At 42.6% G+C, this 21,276-nt stretch overlaps 1 protein-coding gene across 2 annotated transcripts in view; it reads left to right on the top strand.

The window, feature by feature from the left end:
• The first annotated feature begins 17,356 nt into the window (after window positions 1-17,356).
• The window catches only part of TTBK2 (tau tubulin kinase 2), a 216,241-nt gene continuing 212,321 nt past the window's right edge, over window positions 17,357-21,276 (top strand). For both annotated transcript variants that reach the window (XM_084629924.1, XM_084629925.1), the window contains exon 1: window positions 17,357-17,716. The gene's annotated coding sequence lies outside the window, so the exon portion shown is untranslated. The remainder of the gene's footprint in view (window positions 17,717-21,276) is intronic.

Genomic DNA, 21,276 nt, shown 5'->3' on the forward strand with positions numbered 1-21,276 from the left:
GTCCAACCTCCTGCTCAAAGCAGGACCAATCCCCAATTTTTGACCCAAATGGCCACCTCAAGGATTGAACTCACAACCCTGGGTTTAGCAGGCCAATGCTCAAACCACTGAGCTATTCCTCCATCAGTTAAGGTGATGTCCTCTGCAGAGTCAATTTATATAGTTAATGTGGTAGAGTAAGATATTGTTAAGAAGTTTGATAACTGTATTAATAAGAATGTAGGGTTTCCAGAATGCTTTGGAAGTGCTCATTTGAAGTAAGGAGCATGGCCAAGATCTAGAGCCTTTCAAACAAGTCTGAGATTAGTCTAGTGTTTGCTGGAAAGAGTCATAATCCAAATGTGTCAGAAAGGGAGAGCGGTCAACCCCAGAAAGCAAATCATCAAATAATAAATTTTGTATCCGGTTAGGAGAGAGTCAAAGTTCTAAATTGTTATTGTTTTTAAAACATCCTTCACTTCCTAGGATCTCAATGTACTCTACAAACATTAATGAATTATGTTTCTCGTACCCCTGTGAGAAAGTTAAGTAGTTCTTCAGTTTTACAGATAGAGTAACTTGAGGCACAGGGAGGCTAACTGATTTGCCCTATGTCACATGGATAGAGCTTGGTATAGATCCTTAAAGTCCTGACTCCCAGTTCCCTGCACTAGTCATTAGAGGTTTCCTCAGAGATGGGAGATCATTGTTAGGTTCTACTGTAATGTAAAAGAAACAGGCTTATCAGAATTAAGGCCTCATTGTACATAGTCACAGTGCCTGAAAAACTTGCATAAATAATGCTGTCAATGCCAGCATTAATTTACTCAGGAAAATATTCATGTTTCTTGGAGGATGATGCCAAAGAGAGAGATTCTTTTCCACTTTCATTCCTTCCCAGTACAGCCAAGATAATATTTTAACCAATTTTTATGCTAAAAATTTACACTATCCCCATCCAAAATATCTGCAGAGCCCAGCTACAATAGGAGTGGATTTTCCATGCCTTTCACTGTCTCCAGGGTGAATATCTAGGGATGATTATGGTCTCAAATGCCTTGTACTAACAGACCAAGGCATCTTCCCTGTTGCTTTGAAATGTAAACCTGGTGCTTGTCTGCACTGAAGGAGAGGGTCCAGCCGGTGGCAGTGTTGGTGCATGTGGACTGTACTATAGGAAGACTGCATTTGCTAGTTACGGACAATAGAGTAGAATCCACCCAAGTGCATCCTCAAGGAAGCACTAATTCAAGAAATAACATAAATCCAACCTTGCTGCTGTTAGAGGCCAAGGATATTGGTTTTTTACTCCCTGGTTTCATAGCTAGTGAAGGGTTAAAGCTACAAAGTGAAGATCCAAAGCAGGGAGCATTCAGATCTAGGATTTGGGTTCAGGAGGAAACCTGATTATACCTAGGCTTGGCAGAATTTAATTTTTTAAAATATAACTTTGACAGATATTAATGTTTATTTTAAAGATATTTTTAATTTTTAATCAATTTAAATTTTCACAGTTGTGCAAAATTATGGGTTTAAGCATTTTTTCCCAATTTTTATCGATTTAAATTTTCACAGTTGTGGGAATTTATGGGGGAGGGTCAGATAGTGGAGGTCAGACAATAATTATTTAGTGACCGTAGGTGTTAAGATTAAAAAAGTTAAAGCTTCATAACCATTAAAACACAAATTGTCAACATTGCATGTTAAAATATACAAAGTAAATATTCTTAAATCAAACTCTAAGTTCTCAAGCACATATTTCTTACCTGACTGATCTGTAAATTTTGATTATGATCAATGGAAAACCTTGTTTTTTGTGTGTATGGTGAAATGGATATTTACCAATTAAAAAGCTAATCCTTCCAAGCCTAATTATACCTGTTGCAGTTTAGTGACATGCTTGCTGGGAGTATCTGTATGCCAAGTACATAATATGCTAGAATAGCACTTTGGGACCGAGCCGGAGTAGTTGTTTGTGTATGTCTACCATCTACTGCCTGGAGGCCTGGATAGAGGATAAGGGTAGAACTGCTACTGAATGCTAATAGCGATAGCTCTGCTGATAGAACAGTTGCTTTGGGATCTGAGTGAAAAATATTTTTCATTTTTCAACCAAGTTAACAAATATTTAATACCTTACTTAGCTGCTAAGCACTGATACAGACGTGTAGTGACAAGTGGGTTGTGTATGTATTCACCCCATTAGCTACATGCATGTGAAAATGGTTTATGCTGCAAAAATACACAATAAATCTGTTTCCAGAAGTGAGTATTTTACTATTACATTTTGATAGCTTTCTTTTTCTTTAATTTCATGTGAATTTTAGTGACTTGTGAAAGGTGCAAGAATGACTGACCTGGAGCCTGAAAGAGCAGGTAAAATACAAGTAGGTGCCATGCAATCTTTCTCCAACGTGCCTCAGCCTCATGGGAGAAGAATCTATAGGAAAAGATTCTTTTGCGTGGGGGGGAAGATGGGGAAGGAAAGTTAGGACTTCATGGTCCATTCATTCCTTGGCTTTTTTGCTTAGATTGTCAACAAAAGTGTGCGTGCTAATTATGGTGATGGTATTTTGATGAGGACACATGTCCACTAAGAACTATTCTTAGGCCATCAAACTTTGCTAAAGTTTTCCAAGGAAATGCAGAGAGAGAGAGAGGAAAACAGAGGTAATGTTAAAAATCAAATGTAAGGAGTGTAGGGATGGTGGAAATTTTAAGAGAACCTAATTTATGTGCTAGAATGCTGCAAGACAGATTGCAAACAAGATCAATTATAACTTATTTATATCACAGTAGTGCTGAGAGGCTCAAATCATGATCGAGGCCCCCCAAGTATTGTACAGATTGAGTAAGAGACAATCTTCCCCAAAGACCTTAAAGTCTAAACAGAGGAGACAGACAAAAGGAGGGAGAAAGGAAGTCATTATTGTCCCCAGTTTATAAATGGGGAATTGAAACATAGAACAAGCTTGCACCGGAAGTTTGTGTCAGAGCTGAGAATTGAAACCATATTTTAGATTTGTTAACAGGTTAAAACTTACAGGTCAGGTCTGGTTCTCTTCTATGGCAGTTGCCCACTCCTGTGGCACTGGACCCAACCATGCCAAGTAATAGCCTTGCTCTTTGCCCTCATGTCTCATGTTCTACGGTCAAGAAAACATCACAGGCCAATAATCAAGAAGCCTGTTTTAAATGGAATTGTAACCTCATTCTCAGGGCTCTCAAGAAGCCTCCTTTTAAATAACCAAGGCAAGTTCCTTATGTTACTTTTCCTTTTAAGGTTACCTTCCTCAATGTTACACCTCAAAGGTTAGTCAGTTAGGAGCCCTATACTATCAAGGAACTGTTTTTCCCCTGACAAAGTTATCCTCAGAACCTCTCCTGAATTTCTTCTCAAGGTCAATTCACCCTTCCACATTAATCAAGACATTTTTCTTTGGTCGTTTTGTCACAAACCTTCTCCTAAGATTGTTCATCACTCCTTAAACATCATGTGAATCATAAAATATTACCCAGATAGGGCATCCTGTTTTAGAAAATCTGAGGCAGTCTTCTGTAGCTGTATCCTTCAAAAACAAAGTCACATGGTCCCAAGGAGAAGCCAAGTATCCATAAATTTCCTCTGAAAGAGATCTATGTGCCCTTGCCAGTTTAATGGCAACCTTAGGGGCAGAGAGAAATGTGTCATCTTATAAGGAACTGTGACTTGGGTACCTCTCCATATTTCTGTTTAAACTACATAAAGCAGATACACTATATTCAGCTGGTGCTTCCTTTGATCACTGGATTTTGCAGGATGTCCATCCTGTAAAATTTTCTCTTCTGTTCCTCACTTAAAGCATACCTCCTGCCTCCTTACTTTTTTAAAACGACCTGCTACTTCCAACAAATTATAAGACTGGCAGATGTTCATTTGCTGGGTAGTGAGATTATTTTATCTTAATTCTAAATTTGTCTTCGCTTGGGAATTAACATGCATCAATCCTGTGCATCTCTGCCTTATTCCTGATAATTTCTCTTTTGTTTCTCCTTGCTTTACATTTTGTCTCTGAGGCTGTGCTTGCCTCTTACAGGGCCAGTGATTGAGCAGAAACATATTCAAATAAATTTGTCTTGTGATTTGCATATGGGGGTATATCTAAGCCCAGCAGTTACAAGATTGATAGATGATCTATCCAAAACCAGGAGATATTGGGACATAAGACACAATTATTTCACTCAAATAATTACTGCTGAGATATGGGTTCCCCTTTGAAACTATCCACCCACAGAGTCGTAAACAAACTTGAAGAACTTCTGAATCCTAATCAAATAAAAAATAGTAGCTAGCTTGGCAAAGAAAAATTCCATTAAAACTACTTTCCCCTGCCCTGAAGCACATGAATACCATGATGAGAGCAGCCCTCACAGTTGAGAAGCGAGTGGCAATAGCCCTGTGGAAGCTTGCAACGCCAGACAGCTACTGGTCAGTTGGGAATCAATTTGGAGTGGGCAAATCTACTGTGGGGGCTGCTGTGATGCAAGTAGCCCACGCAATCAAAGATCTGCTGATATCAAGGGTAGTGACCCTGGGAAATGTGCAGGTCCTAGTGGATGGCTTTGCTGAAATGGGATTCCCTAACTGTGGTGGAGCCATAGATGGAACCCATATCCCTATCTTGGCACCGGAGCACCAAGCCGGCAAGTACATAAACCACAAGGGGTACTTTTCAATAGTGCTGCAAGCTCTGGTGGATCACAAGGGACGTTTCACCAACATCAATGTGGGATAGCTGGGAAAGGTACATGACGCTCGCATCTTCAGGAACTCTGGTCTGTTTCAAAAGCTGCAGGAAGGGACTTTATTCCCAGACCAGAAAATAACTGTTGGGGACGTTGAAATGCCTATATGTATCCTTGGGGACCCAGCCTACCCCTTAATGCCATGGCTCATGAAGCCGTACACAGGCACCCTAGACAGTAGTCAGGAGCTGTTCAACTATGGGCTGAGCAAGTGCAGAATGGTGGTAGAATGTGCATTTGGATGTTTAAAGGCGCGCTGGTGCAGTTTACTGACTCGCTTAGACCTCAGTGAAACCAATATTCCCACTGTTATTACTGTTTGCTGTGCACTCCACAATATCTGTGAGAGTAAGGGGGAGATGTTTATGGCGGGGTGGGAGGTTGAGGCAAATCACCTGGCTGCTGGTTACGCGCTGCCAGACACCAGGACGGTTAGAAGAGCACAGGAGGGTGCGGTACGCATCAGAGAAGCTTTGAAAACCAGTTTAATGACTGGCCAGGCTACGGTGTGAAAGTTCTGTTTGTTTCTCCTTGATGAAACCCCCTGCCCCTTGGTTCACTCTACTTCCCTGTAAGCTAACCACCCTCCCCTCCTCCCTTCGATCACTGCTTGCAGAGGCAATAAGGTAATTGTTGCTTCACATTCATGCATTCTTTATTCATTCATCACACAAATAGGGGGATGACTACCAAGGTAGTCCAGGAGGGGTGGTGGAGGAGGGAAGGAAAATGCCACACAGCACTTTAAAAGTTTACAACTTTAAAATTTATTGAATGCCAGCCTTCTGTTTTTTTGGGCAATCCTCTGTGGTGGAGTGGCTGGTTGGCCGGAGGCCCCCCCACTGTGTTCTTGGGCGTCTGGGTGTGGAGGCTATGGAACTTGGGGAGGAGGGCGGTTGGTTATGCAGGGGCTGTAGTGGCAGTCTGTGCTCCAGCTGCCTTTGCTGCAGCTCAACCATACACTGGAGCATACTGGTTTGATCCTCCAGCAGCCTCAGCATTGAATCCTGCCTCCTCTCATCACGCTGCCACCACATTTGAGCTTCAGCCCTCTCTTCAGCCCGCCACTTACTCTCTTCAGCCCGCCACCTCTCCTCCCGGTCATTTTGTGCTTTCCTGCACTCTGACATTATTTGCCTACACGCATTCGTCTGTGCTCTGTCAGTGTAGGAGGACAGCATGAGCTCAGAGAACATTTCATCACAAGTGCATTTTTTTTCTTTCTAATCTTCACTAGCCTCTGCGAAGGAGAAGATCCTGTGATCATTGAAACACATGCAGCTGGTGGAGAAAAAAAAAGGGACAGCGGTATTTAAAAAGACACATTTTATAAAACAGTGGCTACACTCTTTCAGGGTAAACCTTGCTCTTAACATTACATACATAGTACATGTACTTTCGTTACACGGTCACATTTTGCCTCCCCCCACTGCGTGGCTACCCCCTCAACCCTCCCCCCTCCCCATGGCTAACAGCAGGGAACATTTCTGTTCAGCCACAGGCAAACAGCCCAGCAGGAACGGGCACCTCTGAGTGTCCCCTGAAGAAAAGCAGTCTATTTCAACCAGGTGACCATGAATTATATCTCACTCTCCTGAGGATAACACAGAGAGATAAAGAACGGATGTTGTTTGAACGCCAGCAAACATACACTGCAATGCTTTGTTGTACAATGATTCCCGAGTACGTGTTACTGGCCTGGAGTGGTAAAGTGTCCTACCATGGAGGATGCAATAAGGCTGCCCTCCCCAGAAACCTTTTGCAAAGGCTTTGGGAGTACATCCAGGAGAGCCACGAATGCCAGGGCAAATTAATCCTTTCACATGCTTGCTTTTAAACCATGTATAGTATTTTAAAAGGTACACTCACCGGAGGTCCCTTCTCTGCCTGCCGGGTCCAGGAGGCAGCCTTGGGTGGGTTCGGGAGGTACTGGCTCCAGGTCCAGGGTGAGAAACAGTTCCTGGCTGTTGGGAAAACCAGTTTCTCTGCTTGCTTGCTGTGAGCTATCTACAACCTCATCATCATTTTCTTTGTCCCCAAAACCTGCTTCCATGTTGCCTCCATCTCCATTGAAGGAGTCAAACAAGACGGCTGGGGTAGTGGTGGCTGAACCCCCTAAAATGGCATGCAGATCATCATAGAAGCGGCATGTTTGGGGCTCTGACCCGGAGCGGCTGTTCACCTCTCTGGTTTTCTGGTAGGCTTGCCTCAGCTCCTTAAGTTTCACAGGGCACTGCTTCGGGTCCCTGTTATGGCCTCTGTCCTTCATGCCCTGGGAGATTTTGACAAATGTTTTGGCATTTCGAAAACTGGAACGGAGTTCTGATAGCACGGATTCCTCTCCCCATACAGCGATCAGATCCCGTACCTCCCGTTCAGTCCATGCTGGAGCTCTTTTGCGATTCTGGCACTCCATCATGGTCACCTCTGCTGATGAGCTCTGCATGGTCACTTGCAGCTTGCCATGCTGGCCAAACAGGAAATGAGATTCAAAAGTTCGCGGTTCTTTTCCTATCTACCTGGCCAGTGCATCTGAGTTGAGAGCGCTGTCCAGAGCGGTCACAATGGAGCACTCTGGGATAGCTCCCGGAGGCCAATACCGTCTAATTGTGTCCACAGTACCCCAAATTCGACCCAGCAAGGCCGATTTAAGCGCTAATCCATTTGTCAGGGGTGGAGTAAGGAAATCGATTTTAAGAGCCCTTTAAGTCGAAATAAAGGGCTTCATCGTGTGGACGGGTGCAGGTTTACATCGATTTAACGCTGCTAAATTCGACCTAAAGTCCTAGTGTAGACCAGGGCTTAGAGGAGAGTCTATTGATAGAGATTCTCTAGGTTTTAGTCAGGAGGAGGGGATGGAAGAGGATAAAGTATGGGCCAGATCAGACAAGAAACATTCACATAAAGAATCTGACACATCAGAAAAGGGCAGACAAATAGGTAGTGACAAGTTTTTAAAGTGCTTGTACATAAATGCTAGAAGTCTAAATAATAAGATGGGTGAACTAGAGTGCCTCATGTTAAAGAAAGGATATTGATATAATAGGAATCACAGAAACCTGGTGGAGTGAGGACAATCAATGGGACACAATCATTTGGGTACAAAATATATCGGAAGGACAGAACAGGTTGTGTGGGGAGGAGTGGCACTATATGTGAAAGAAAATGTAGAATCAAATGAAATAAAAATCTTAAATGAATCCACATGTTCCATAGAATCTCTATGAATAGTAATTCCATGCTCTAATAAGAATATAACAGTAGGGATCTATTATTGACCAGGACAGTGATAGTGATGATGAAATGCTAAGGGAGATTAGAGAGGCTATCAAAATAAAAAACTCAATAATAGTGGGGGATTTCAATTATCCCCATATTGACTGGGTATATGTCACCTCAGGACGAAATGTAGAGACAAAATTTCTCGATACTTTAAATGACTGCTTCTTGGAGCAGCTGGTACAGGAACCCACAAGGGGAGAGGCAACTCTCGATCTAGTCCTGAGTGGAGCGCAGGATCTGGTCCAAGAGGTAACTATAACAGAACTGCTTGGAAATAATGACCATAATATAAGAACATTTAACAGTCCTGTGGTGGGAAGAACACCTCAACAGCCCAACACGGCGGCATTTAATTTCAGAAAGGGGAACTATGCAAAAATGAGGAGGTTAGTTAAACAGAAATTAAAAGGTACAGTGACTGGAGTGAAATCCCTGCAAGCTGCATGGACACTTTTCAGAGACCATAATAGAGGCTCAACTTAAATGTATACCCCAAAATAAAAAACACAGTAAAAAAAAAATGAAAAAAGAGCCACCATGGCTTAACCATGTAAAAGAAGCAGTGAGAGATAAAAAGGCATCTTTTAAAAAGTGGAAGTCAAATCCTATTGAGGTAAATAGAAAGGAGCATAAACATTGCCAAATTAAATGTAAAAATGTAATAGGAAAAGCCAAAAACTCAAAAGGTAATAAGAAAATGTTGTTTAAGTACATCAGAAGCAGGAAGACTACTAAACAAACAACCAGTGGGGCCCCTGGCGAATCGAGGTACAAAAGGAGCACTTAAAGATGATAAAGTCATCACAGAGAAACTAAATGAATTCTTTGCTTCAGTCTTCATGGCTGAGGATGTTAGGGAGATTCCCAAACCTGAACCGTCTTTTTTAGGTGACAAATCTGAGGAATTGTCACAGATTGAAGTATCACTGGAGGAGGTTTTGGAATTAATTGAGCAACTTAACAGTAACAAGTCACCGGGACCAGATGGCACTCACCCAAGAGTTCTGAAAGAACTCAAATGTGAAATTGCGGAACTATTAACTATGGTTTGTAACCTGTCCTTTAAATCAGCTACTGTACCCATGACTGGAAGATAGCTAATGTAACGCCAATATTTAAGAAGGGCTCTAGAGGTGATTGTGGCAATTACAGACCGGTAAGTCTAACATCAGTTCCAGGTAAATTAGTTGAAACAATAGTAAAGAATAAAATTGTCAGACACATAGAAAAGCATAAATTGTTGTGCAAAAGTCAACATGGTTTCTGTAAAGGGAGATCATGTCTTACTAATCTATTAGAGTTCTTTGAGAGGGTCAACAAACATGTGGACAAGGGGGATCCAGTGGACGTAGTGTACTTAGATTTCCAGAAAGCCTTTGACAAGGTCCCTCACAAAAGGCTCTTACGTAAATTAAGTCATCATGGGATAAGAGGGAAGATCCTTTCATGGATTGAGAACTGGTTAAAAGACAGGGAACAAAGGGTAGGAATAAATGGTAAATTTTCAGAATGGAGAGGGGTAACTAGTGGTCTTCTCCAAGGGTCAGTCCTAGGACCAATCCTATTCAACCTATTCATAAATGATCCGGAGAAAGGGGTGAACAGTGAGGTGGCAAAGTTTGCGGACGATACTAAAGTGCTCAAGACAGTTAAGACCAAAGCAGATCGTGAGGAACTTTAAAAAGATCTCACAAAACTAAGTGATTGGGCAACAAAATGGCAAATGAAATTTAATGTGGATAAATGTAAAGTAATGCACATTGGAAAAAAATAACCCCAATTATACATACAATATGATGGGGGCTAACTTAGCTACAACTAATCAGGAGAAAGATCTTGGAGTCATCATGGATCGTTCTCTGAAGACGTCTATGCAGTGTGCAGTGGCAGTAAAAAAAGCAAACGGGATGTTAGGACTCATTAAAAAAGGGATAGAGAATAAGACGGAGAATATCTTATTGCCCTTATATAAATCCATGGTACATCCACATCTTGAATACTGCATACAGATGTGGTCCCCTCATCTCAAGAAAGATATACTGGCATTAGAAAAGGTTCAGAAAAGGGTAACTAAAATGATTAGGGGTTTGGAACGGATTCCATATGAGGAGAGATTAAAGAGACTAGGACTTTTCAGCTTGGAAAAGAGGAGACTAAGGGGGGATATGATAGAGGTATATAAAATCATGAGTGGTGTGGAGAAAGTGAATAAGGAAAAGTTATTTACTCGTTCCCATAATAGAAGAACTAGGGGCCACCAAATGAAATTAATGGGTAGCAGGTTTAAAACAAATAAAAGGAAGTTCTTCTTCACTCAGCGCACAGTCAACCTGTGGAACTCTTTGCCTGAGGAGGTTGTGAAGGCTAGGACTATAACAGGGTTTAAAAGAGACCTGGATAAATTCATGGAGGTTAAGTCCATTAATGGCTGTTAGTCAGGATGGATAAAGAATGGTGTCCCTAGCCTCTGTTTGTCAGAGGTGGAGATGGATGGCAGGAGAGAGATCACTAGATCATTACCTGTTAGGTTCACTCCCTCTGGGGCACCTGGTATTGGCCACTATCGGTAGACAGGATACTGGACTGGATGGACCTTTGGTCTGATTCAGTATGGCCGTTCTTATGTTCCTGTCCTGTAAAACGGGATTACTGCTACTTATATTTATAAAGCTTTTGGGGATCCTTGGATTGGAGACTTGTTATTAAATAAAATAAGTAATTTACAATTGAAGTGTAAGGACCTATTTGCAACGTTGTGCTTATTTCTCACAGTTGCACAAACTAGTAAATTATATTGCCTTCTCACACACTAGCCCTGCTAAACTTTTTATTCCTTCCGTTACTTATAACTTTGAATAGTAACATATGTTACAATGAAGTTTTGACAGATGAACCTTTGGGCATTTGCTATAATTAATGGCATTTATCCTCTTGACTCTCCATCTGAAGCTCTGATCCTCAGCACTTGACTTCCCTCTCCTTTCAATTTGTAGCCAAGTGAGCTCTTGAATATAGCATTAAGACATGACAAGGCATGTTTTATTAGTCTGCTTCATGCCTTTGGCCACCAGAGACATTTATTAATCTTCAACACATATACAGATTTTCCATCTTCAAAGTGTTTTGCAAACGTTAACTAATAAAACATTCCCAGTTGTGCCGCAAGGTTGCTATTATAGGACTACCGCATCTTAGAACATTTAATAAAAAAAAAAAGTAAATAGAATCTCTTGTTTTTGAGTACACCTTTCCTAACAAAGAGGGAAATAAGGAAAAATAGCAGAGGTGGTGGTGGTGGTGGGACTTGTTTGTTTTTGGCACTCAGTTTGCAAGTAAAAAGATGCTTTGTTTTGTTGCCAGCCCTGCCAGCTCCATTTTAGATTTGAAAGTCAAGCTAGATTCTCTCATTCCTAAGCATTATAGCAGGGAATAAAGATTAAGCAGATCAAATGTTGTCCTCTGTTAAATCTGTGTAACTTGATTGTCTTCAGATTATACCCTCGGTGACCCCTGCACAATCTCAATACTGCCAATAGGTAATTGATTTGGTACTTAGTAATCAATTCTGTTGATCATGCACAAACAGGAACAGACTCCAGCTCTTTCTCTCTTAGCTGTGTTTATTGGCTTTGTAGGCCTAACAGGAGTAAAGAGCAGTTAAAAATTAATTTTGTCACTAAAGTTAGCAGATGTGATAGAAGGAGCTGATCTACTGAGTAAGAGGGTGTCTTTTTCAGAGAAGTGCACTTTACATTTTTGGACTTCTTTGTAAAATAGTTGTATTCCAGTCAGTACCTGAACATTTCTCTACATGTATTCCCCACTTGGGTCTCACCTTGAATTTGAAGAGCATTCCCTCCAAATGTCTTAAAGTCCATTAATTTAATTCCTTTCTATATTGCTATATCTAGATGTCATGCTGGTTTCTGATCTCTATCACTTTTGGCTGGAATTAGGATAGGAGTAATGACATGCTAGCAGAATACAAAGAAATATCTAAAGGGCTCAAAGGCAGGATTTCCTTGTGAGATGTTGCGGTATGTTTAAATCCTTTTAGATTATGTAGCAAGGATCGTTCTCTAAATGATAGTCTACTGATCTATCAACATCCATATGTTGGTAGCTCACAATTAAGTTTGTGGCCTACATATTTCTCTCGGGGAAAAATGTGGGATACCAGTGTTAAGATCACCAGTATTGTTTCTGTTCATCATGTGTTTGCCTCTCCCCCTATCTTTCTTACTAGGGTTTGGCTCTTTTATCCAATCCTCCTTCATAATGAGTTTTATCTTTGCAGGTGGCTCTATCTGTAAAGTGCTTCTCTGCCTGAGCGCAATTTTGTTGTGGTGGTGGCTGCTAGTGGTTATTATGGAGAGAAAGTATGTCAGGAAGTCAAGCTACATTTGCTGAGCAAGTAACCCCACAAAGGCCTGCTCCTTGCGTTCATCATAGTAAACTACAGATGCTGAACCTAACAAAAACCCATGGCTTGAAATCAGTCCAAAAAGTTGGAAGTCCTGAGCTGATGACCACAGACACCCTGTCTAGACAGGTAAAAAGATGCTTTTTTTCAATGGCGCAAGCTTAACTTGATTGAAATTCCACTTAACACCGAGGTAGGCACATTTCAGTGCCTTTAGCTTGATTTTAGTGTGTCAACCTGTGGAGAGACTGCACCCACCTCTTGCCTCTTTACTGGCCGTGAAATGGAAACTCATTAGGCAGGAAGTTCTGAAGTGGGAGCTGATATGTGGGAAGGGAGTTTGTGGGGTTCCAAGCCTTCCTGATTGTAGATGGAGCTACACGGGCACCTGATGGAAGAAGAATGATCCAAGCTTCTATCTATCTTCTGTTTGCAGTACATTCCCCCTCTCTGCCAATGTGGCACAGAGAAAAAAGAGGGAGAGCATATCACATCCATCCACTAGTGCAATTCTAGGGGAAATGTAATGGCTCTACAAATTCTCTCTCACTTCTTGGAGCTTTCTAGCGAGGTTTGTGGGAGGGCAGGATGGTTGGGAGCACAAAAGTTGTTCTCTTAACTCTTTCATGTTCTGTATATGAGTACATACACACTTATTCTCTTAAATCTGGCTGGCTGTGGGTATGCTTCGGGACACGGACTCCTTTCAGATATGTTATTGCCTTGTCTCAGTTCTCTTCCCTAGGCCATATCCCACCACACAAGATAATGCAATGACACATCACAGGACATCAACACCCACAGTGACATACAACCATCAACACAGGTGAGCTCCACCTCCTCCTATTTTAATAGTCTTCATCCACTGGGTGATGTATTATGAAACCCCCAACAATTGTGATAGTTCCCCTCTCTGTTGGAAAACTAGGCCACATTCTCTCCTGGCTTAATCTCATTGACTTTTGAGGAGTTACACCAGCAAAGAATTGGGCCATTGTCTGTCCTTCTTCCCCAGGTGAAATTCTCCCCACCCAGCTTTAGGCCTTCGCTGAGAAAGAAGTGCAATTTGCCAAGCAGAGTGAACTTGGTTACTTTATACAAAAACATGACATTCTGGGAATAATTTAGAATTAAAAATGTAAACAAAACAATGCAGTGTTTTGGAACAACAAAAGTGATATGATGGTTATAGGAAGAAAAGAGACATTCCTAAACAGTTTACAAGCATAGGAGAGTAAATTACAAATGTGCACAGTAAAATCCACTATAGTTTGCATAAATGTTTATAGCAGTAATAGACTGAGACCCACAATACATCCGAAATTAGAATCTAGAAAGACAACTAGTATTTTTGACAGTTTCTTGCACAAATTAACAAATTGACAAGTTTCTATCTTGTTTTTCCCATTTCATAATCTCTGTGAATGTAAAATCAGTAGGTAGTAAAAGAAAGTTCAAATATGAATGAATAGCAGTAGTGGAAACTGGATCACCTTTTCTTTGCATGGACTAGTACTAGTTAAGGTTAGGTAAAGTGAGTTGATGAATTCACAGCCAAGTTAGCGTTAGCTAGAGTTCTCAAGCCACTGGTTAGCAAATTATCTGTGCTACTGACTCTGTCACTGCAGCTTAAGATCCCCCTTTTCCAGCTCCTTCAGAACCTTCTCCTAAGGTCTGGCTGCACTTTTCCCCACATCTTCTGATCTATGTACACCCTGTCCGTGGCTCCATAAAGTTGTGAGACCTCCTCATCAACCTCCTCCTGGCGCTGACCAAAATGGCCATCTAAAATACCAGGAGGAGGATGCTGGACAAGGGGGTGTTCTGCGACTCTGTTCCTCTCTGGGCTCATGTATCTGGGCAGAGTTCCTCTGGGCCACATCTGCTGGCTCCCTGGACTCCTTTTGAGGTGGGTGCTGTCCAAGGTTCTTTGCTCGGTGTCCCTTTCCTGATTCCTGATTTTTGTACCTGTGACACTCACATCATTGTTATTCATTAGTTGTCCCCCGTAATTATTTGAACTCTGGGTCCAGTAGCTTCTCCCTTCAGTCTGGGGGAGGGGCCTTCAGACACAGATTTCAATAGGTGCAGCTTAAGATCTGTTTAAACAACTCATCATTTCTGGCAGATAGATATAGAAGTGGAACTAACCTCAATTATCTTTGATTTTATTAATTTAAAAGGCTGCATGACAAACTTGCATATGCAGCATATAATAACTAGACTAGGGCAGTAATGCACATTGCTGTGACTAAACAACAGACTATGGCTATGTTTTCACTGGAAAAAGAGGTAAGTTTTTACATCAAGATAACTAAATCGAGTTACACTCTGCTATTCTAATCCTGGGCCTGCTACTTTCATAGCTTGGGCATCTCTTGAGCAATCCATTTATTGATTTCAGTGTCGATTTTTCTGGAGGACCAGTAGACCAACATACTCGCTCTTCTGTTTTAAACTTTAGAAAAATTTCAACCTTAAATTTCAAAACAGGTCCTTTTATCTTCCTTCTCTTTAAGGGAAGTAGGAGACCTAGGTTCTACTTTCAAGTCTCCTGCAGTCTGAAACACTGCTCAAGTCCCTTAAACCATCCAGTTTTCCCACCTGTACAATGGGGATCATACTGACCTAGCATTCAGGACGGTTGTGAGGCTAAATTAATGTATGTAAAGTGTTTTGAAATCCTTCCTGTAGACCAGTGTGAAGTATTATTGTTAAGGACACAACTTATTTGACCACACAATTGCCAATTGTTGTATGAGGTAGTGAGTACTATCAGTTTCTGTGCTTCAGTAATGCCATGTAAATATAAATAAAAACACAAATGTGTAGAGAATTAAATGTACAAAAATTAAATATAAAAATACACGCCCTACTCCAAGCAGAACTCTTTACTCTGCTATTTTTGATTTTATCTGGAAGGTGCACAGGTACTGTAATGATGGATGGCATTATAAAACCCTGAGATAGAAAGGTTAGAATCTCTAATTTGAGTAGCATATGTACACAATATAGTACAGATATGAATAATATGCATGGGGAAATAAGTGGGATTGATCCTGAAAATGAATGGAAGTAATTTTGCAAAGGCTACTACCTATATTTTTGGGAGGAATTTGGAGAGAAAGTGGTGGTTTGACACATGAGATGAGGAAGAAGCAGGTTACTCCGGCCTCCCTATACAGAGGGAGGGCACAATCTAAAGGGGAGGATACGTGACCCTTCCCCCCATGTGTCTCCTCTGACCACCACCACTACCCCATAGCGCCCACCTAGGGGCCGCCATCCTCTCTCTGCCCCACCAGAGTTACCTGCGGGGCTGTGTAGGGGGTGGGGTCTGTTCTTCCACTATGCTCCCTCCCTGCACATGTTCAGCTCCTGTCCCTGGCAGCCAAGCTTCAGTGGGAGCGGAACTGAGCCACTTCTCAAATGACTGAAGCTGGTTGCGCTGGGTCACTGCTCTGTGCAGTGTGGCGACTGCCTGCAAGAGCCAGGCTGGGAAGGTGGTGGCATCAGGAGCGGGCCACCCTTTCTGCTCTCTGCCCAGCCCTGGCTGCTGGGCACAGGAGCTGAGCAAGCCAGAAACGTGGGGGGAAAATGCCGGCTTGCTTGGTCTTGTCCCCGACTCAGTTGCCTCCTAGCCAGGCTCTCTGAAGCAGCTGCTGCGCTGCACAGAGCAGTGACCCAGAGCAGCCCGCGCGAAAAGGGCTGCTCCTGCCCTGTTCACTCTGCAGCTGGGCTTGCCTTCCCCGGAGAGCGGCATAGGGAGCTTGGGGGCAGACCCAGCAGAGGGACAGAGCCCTTCCCTGCCCCCCACTAAGCAGCAATCAGTAGGGGCACTTGATCCTGTATGTCCCTCCGTGCCTCACCTATGGAATGTTCTACGATAAGGTTAAGGGCTCATCGGTGCTGGAGAGATGGAGCCGCCTTTGAGGCTAGGCCAGAAATACAGAAAGAACTCCCCTAGGAGCCAAGAACCGTCACAAACCTCACCACAACGTTCAAGGTGCACTCTTGAGCCTTCCTTTACTATAAACACAGAGCAGCGTGTACCTAGATAAAACACCCCCCCAACGCCTCCCGGCAGACGCAGGTGGAGATGGAGAACAGACTAACTACATGTAACAGCTGAAAGTCATGTCTCTTAGAGCCTGGCTTCACTGCAGCGTCAGGGCGAAGCATCATTCGACAGTTGCACCTAACCGCCCTCCTGTGCGTCCACACGCACCTCTAGCCGACGTTAAGCGATGTTTTACACTCAGCTCGCCGGCTGCTCAGGGAGTGCAGGCTGGAGCTGGATGCTGCTGAGGGTGGAGCTAGCAATGCAGTGGGGACGCAGCGACTCCCCTGCTGCTCTCACGCGACCGAGGGGAACCAGAGCCCGGGCTGCAGAGGCGAGATGCGCCAATGCACCCACGGGAAGGCGCTTGCACGCTGCGGTGATAAGCGCGGTATGTGACCCTGCACGGAACAGAGAGCACTTCACTCCGCCTGGGTAAGTCACAGGAAATCAGGATTCCCGGCTCCTAACCCTGGGTTTTAACTAGCATCTCCCGCCTCCTTCAACAGCTCAGGAGAAGAAACGCCTCCCAGCCACGCGTCTCCCCTGCAGCGGCAGCCGGAAAACTACACTACCCAGAATGCATTTTTGCCGTGCGCATGCGTGCAGATCATTGTGACTCTGTTAACTGGTTACCGCTGCTCTCAAGCAAACCTGAAGACAGCGGTATTTCCAAGGTACGCCCTCCTTTCATCAGCATGATAATCCTGTCAGCCAATCGGCGGGCGAGAAGCTCGGCAGCCGTCAAATCAACGCCCGGCGTGACTGCAGCTGGGCGGTGCTCTCAGCGACGACAGGCTAGTTGGCGCTCGGAGAGAGGGGGGAGTTTATTGCGACGGTAGCGAGAGCAGTCGGGTCCGGCGGCGGCGGCAGCAGGCATGGGAGAGGCGGAAGAGAAGAGGTTAACCCTGCTGGGGCGGGACACGGGCCCCGCAGCACCCCACTAGCACTCCTTGCCTCGCGGCACTGGTCACCCCTCCCGGCGGTCCCCCTCCCGGCACGGCAGTCGCCATAGAGACCGCACGCGATGGGCAGCGGGCTGAGCCGGGGCCCGCGGCGCTAGCCCTGACTGCAGCTGAGGGGCGTGAGGGGCGCTCTCGCCGCAGGCGTTAACCCTGCCCCCGCCGGCCGACTCGCCCCATCGGGGAGGAGCCGCCGCCGCCGCCGCCGGCTGGGCCACGTTCCAGGTGAGAGCCACCCGCGAGGCTCAGACGGTCTAGAGCTGCCCGCCGCTGGGCCCCGCCGCCTCACTGTGGTGGTGGTGGTGGGGTTATTTATGGCTGGTTCTTTGTCTCCACGCAGGGCACTGCGGGGCGGGCGGGATGCTTGGGGAGCTGGAAATATCCCGGCATCATTCGCCGGCGCATCCCTAGGCTGCTGGCGACTGGGACCATTCGGGACGGGTCGCGCCGGAGCTAGGGGGGCAGTGTAATTTCTGCGTGTGCCCGCCAACGGGTAATAGCCGGTGACATAGGGGTGATGAGCGCTACGGGGCAGGGGAGGAACCTTCCGGGCTACAGCAAGATAAGATCCCGTTGCTAGATCATTTCCCGACTGCTTGCAGACTGACTACGAGTGACGGAAGGGTTTTTGCGGCATAAAAGCACTTTGGGTCGTTAGGATGAGAGGTGCTCTTATATACTGTAAAACGATTATTATTGAAATCTTAGTTATGGTGTAATGCTGATGGCATAAAAGGTGCACAGAAGCTTTGGAATGTTACAGGACACTCTCTGAAAGATATTGCTATTACAGCACACTAGCACAGATTGTGTAGATTGGACAGGGAAGAATAGTTGCCCCTGTATTTGATATAAGGTCACCAGGTATGCTGGAATCCAGCAGCGTTACTCTCCACCTTGGCCTTTCTACTCTGAAGTTAAATTTATAGGCACATGATTATGCTCTTTACTTTCTCTTACTAGAGGAGGATACACATTATTAGCAGATACTTGTTACTTGATGTTGAAACAGCCAAGTTTATAATAGATTTTGTCTGTTTCCTTTTCTTGTACAAATATGCTATGGGTGTGTGTGTGTGTTTGTATACATATATTATATACATGTGTGGGCAAGGATGGATGGAGAATCTGTCCGGTGTCTGTCATATTAAGCATTGGAGACATTAACAGCAGTTGCATCAATATATGAATACAAATATGAGATATGCCTCAGTAGGCCATAGTTGTAATAAACAAACAAAAATCTAATATGGGAGGGGCCTTTTAAAAATACTATTTTATCCACCACCGGTAGTATTTAATGATATAAGAAAATATATTATTTCTGAAAGTATAGATGAGGGTTGAAAGCTGTGTTACAGCATCCTTGCACTTCTGTTCTCACAAGAGAGCAAAAGCAGTGGGAGGACAAAGATTGGTATGGAATTACTAACCTTGAGGGTATATGCTGTGGCAATAGGAAACACTCTTCAGTGTAGACAGGGATGGATTTAAAAATTCTGATCAACTATTGTATGTCAATTGGAAGAACAAAAGAAGTGGCATGTTTATAGCTTAACCTCTTCTATACAACGCATGGTATTTATGGTGAAGGTATTTATGTGAAATGTGTGAAACAGATTATAGTGAAGACATTTCTTATGCAGACAATGTACATGGACAAACATTATTTTAAATTAACAAGCTGCTTTTATTTTAATGAGAGAAATTTATTAAGTGCCTTGATAAATTTGTTGCTACATATATTTTTTAATATTAAGAAATGAGGTCCTGTAAAAACCTCAGAATGAGTGGAGATGCTGAAGTTGAGCAGTGAAGTTGCAGTATCAGAATAATTTAAAGACAGTAAGATATATTAATTATGGGGGGGGTACGTGCAAAGAACATTGATTATTTTTTAGTTTAATACCTCTTAAATATAGTTAGCATTGAAATGAATGAATGAATTCTATGTTGCAGATTTTCCAAAAGCTTAGGTTTTTTTTTTTTTTTTTTTTTTTAAATAAATCTTCTGTAGGCAATGCTGTGTCTTTGTTGTGGTGTATCTAGGTGTGTGTTAATTCATTTTTGCTACAGTACTTGAGACAACAAGAGGTTAAAGGTGATATGATCCTGCAAATTTTTTTGTGTCTGCAGTAGCATTGACTCTCAACAGTGAAATGTGGGACAAATATATTCAATATTCTATGTAGCTCAGTACAGAATCTTTTCATATCTTGATAATGACTTCTCAGGATTATACAGTGAAATGCCCTAGTAATGTATTTGAGTAAGCAAAGTACTAAGTCTTAAAGTTAGCGTTTTATTCTAGAGGTAGTCTTGTTAACATCTGTTCGATTTGTAAAGGATGAGCGAAGTGATTTGTAATGTGTATAAAAGAGTGACTATGTACTTATTGCTAATGCTTTTTATTTGGCTTTCACAAAGTTATTTTTGGCACAGTGTATCTAAATACTGTGTATATGATGGAAATGTGTTACTAGCTTTCTTCAGAAAACATTTCCATTTTTATTTTGATTTGCTTCAGATCTGCTACTGTGTACTTGGTAGCCACTGTGTCTTTAACCTCTTTGTGGTATTTTGGAAGCAATAGGGGGTTAGGCAGAGAAATTCAGACAGATGGAAAATGTGTGAGAATGGAAGCCCATGAGACATTAATCAGGTCTGATGGAGTCATATAGTATTGCATGTTACATTTTCTGTTAAATTGTAACACTGCAGTTTTCAGGCCACAGAGGGCTATATGTATACTAAAATAAAAGTTGGAATGTTTTTTCTAAAAGGAAAAGAGTTTTCCTTATCCATAACCATATTTTAACTTTTGTAGCAAAAAAAGTGTAGAGAGCCCTGATACAGCCAATTATTTTTGTATATACAATATTAAACATCCATTTGGAATGTATAAAGTACAATACAAGATAAAATGAATATTGTTGATTGCATCTCCTGTTAAACTAAGACTTGATCCTACTGTAAGAATATACTGACAATTCTAAAGCTGGTCTTCTATACAGTTTCTGTGTATTTCCATTTTCTGGATCATTATCACCTTCTCTTGCTCTCTTAAACCACTATTCAGAACTGTGTAGAATCTGGCTAAAGGGGCAGAGAGACAGCTGCAGATTCAATTTAAGACAATACTATTATTTGCAATCTCAGAGGGATGCCTGGTATATGAACCAGCCAGCCACTATTCCTCCTCCCCTTCCCAACTCTTGAGAAACACCCTCTCCTGCAGTGACAGAGAAACCAGCCCCTTCTATTTGCTGTCACAAATAAACCAGAAACCTAACAGACCATTAAAATTTATCATGTTTAATAGATAATTTACTAATCATACAAGAGTTAGTTTTCAGAATCCGTTTATTACAAATTGCACACTAAAAGATCCAAGAACTGTAGATTATGCTTTGGTTAAAAATGGCTTGCCATCAACCAGACAATGTATTGATTTCTTCTTGGCATTAGTGGTGAAAGAGATTTGTTCATCAGATTAATTCCTATGTTAATATTCTACCCAGTTAAGAGGTAAATATATATATTTCATTTTAAAGATCTGACTTATCTTTCATAATTTTTTTATCTATTGCATTTCACTCAGTTTAGAGATTGAAACTAGACAGGATAATTTAAATTCTTATGTGCCAGTCCTGTTCTTTATTGGTTGGACTGTGTATGCTGCAGAACAACATTTAACAAAAGTTTTTACTGAAAATCTTGAACACCACATAATGTTAATAGTATTTTTTTAAACAAAATTTAGGCCTAAACATTTTTTACACCAT

This window comes from Lepidochelys olivacea (genome assembly GCF_965140295.1).
Source record: "Lepidochelys olivacea isolate rLepOli2 genome assembly, chromosome: 6".
In the NCBI taxonomy this organism is placed as follows: domain Eukaryota; kingdom Metazoa; phylum Chordata; order Testudines; family Cheloniidae; genus Lepidochelys; species Lepidochelys olivacea.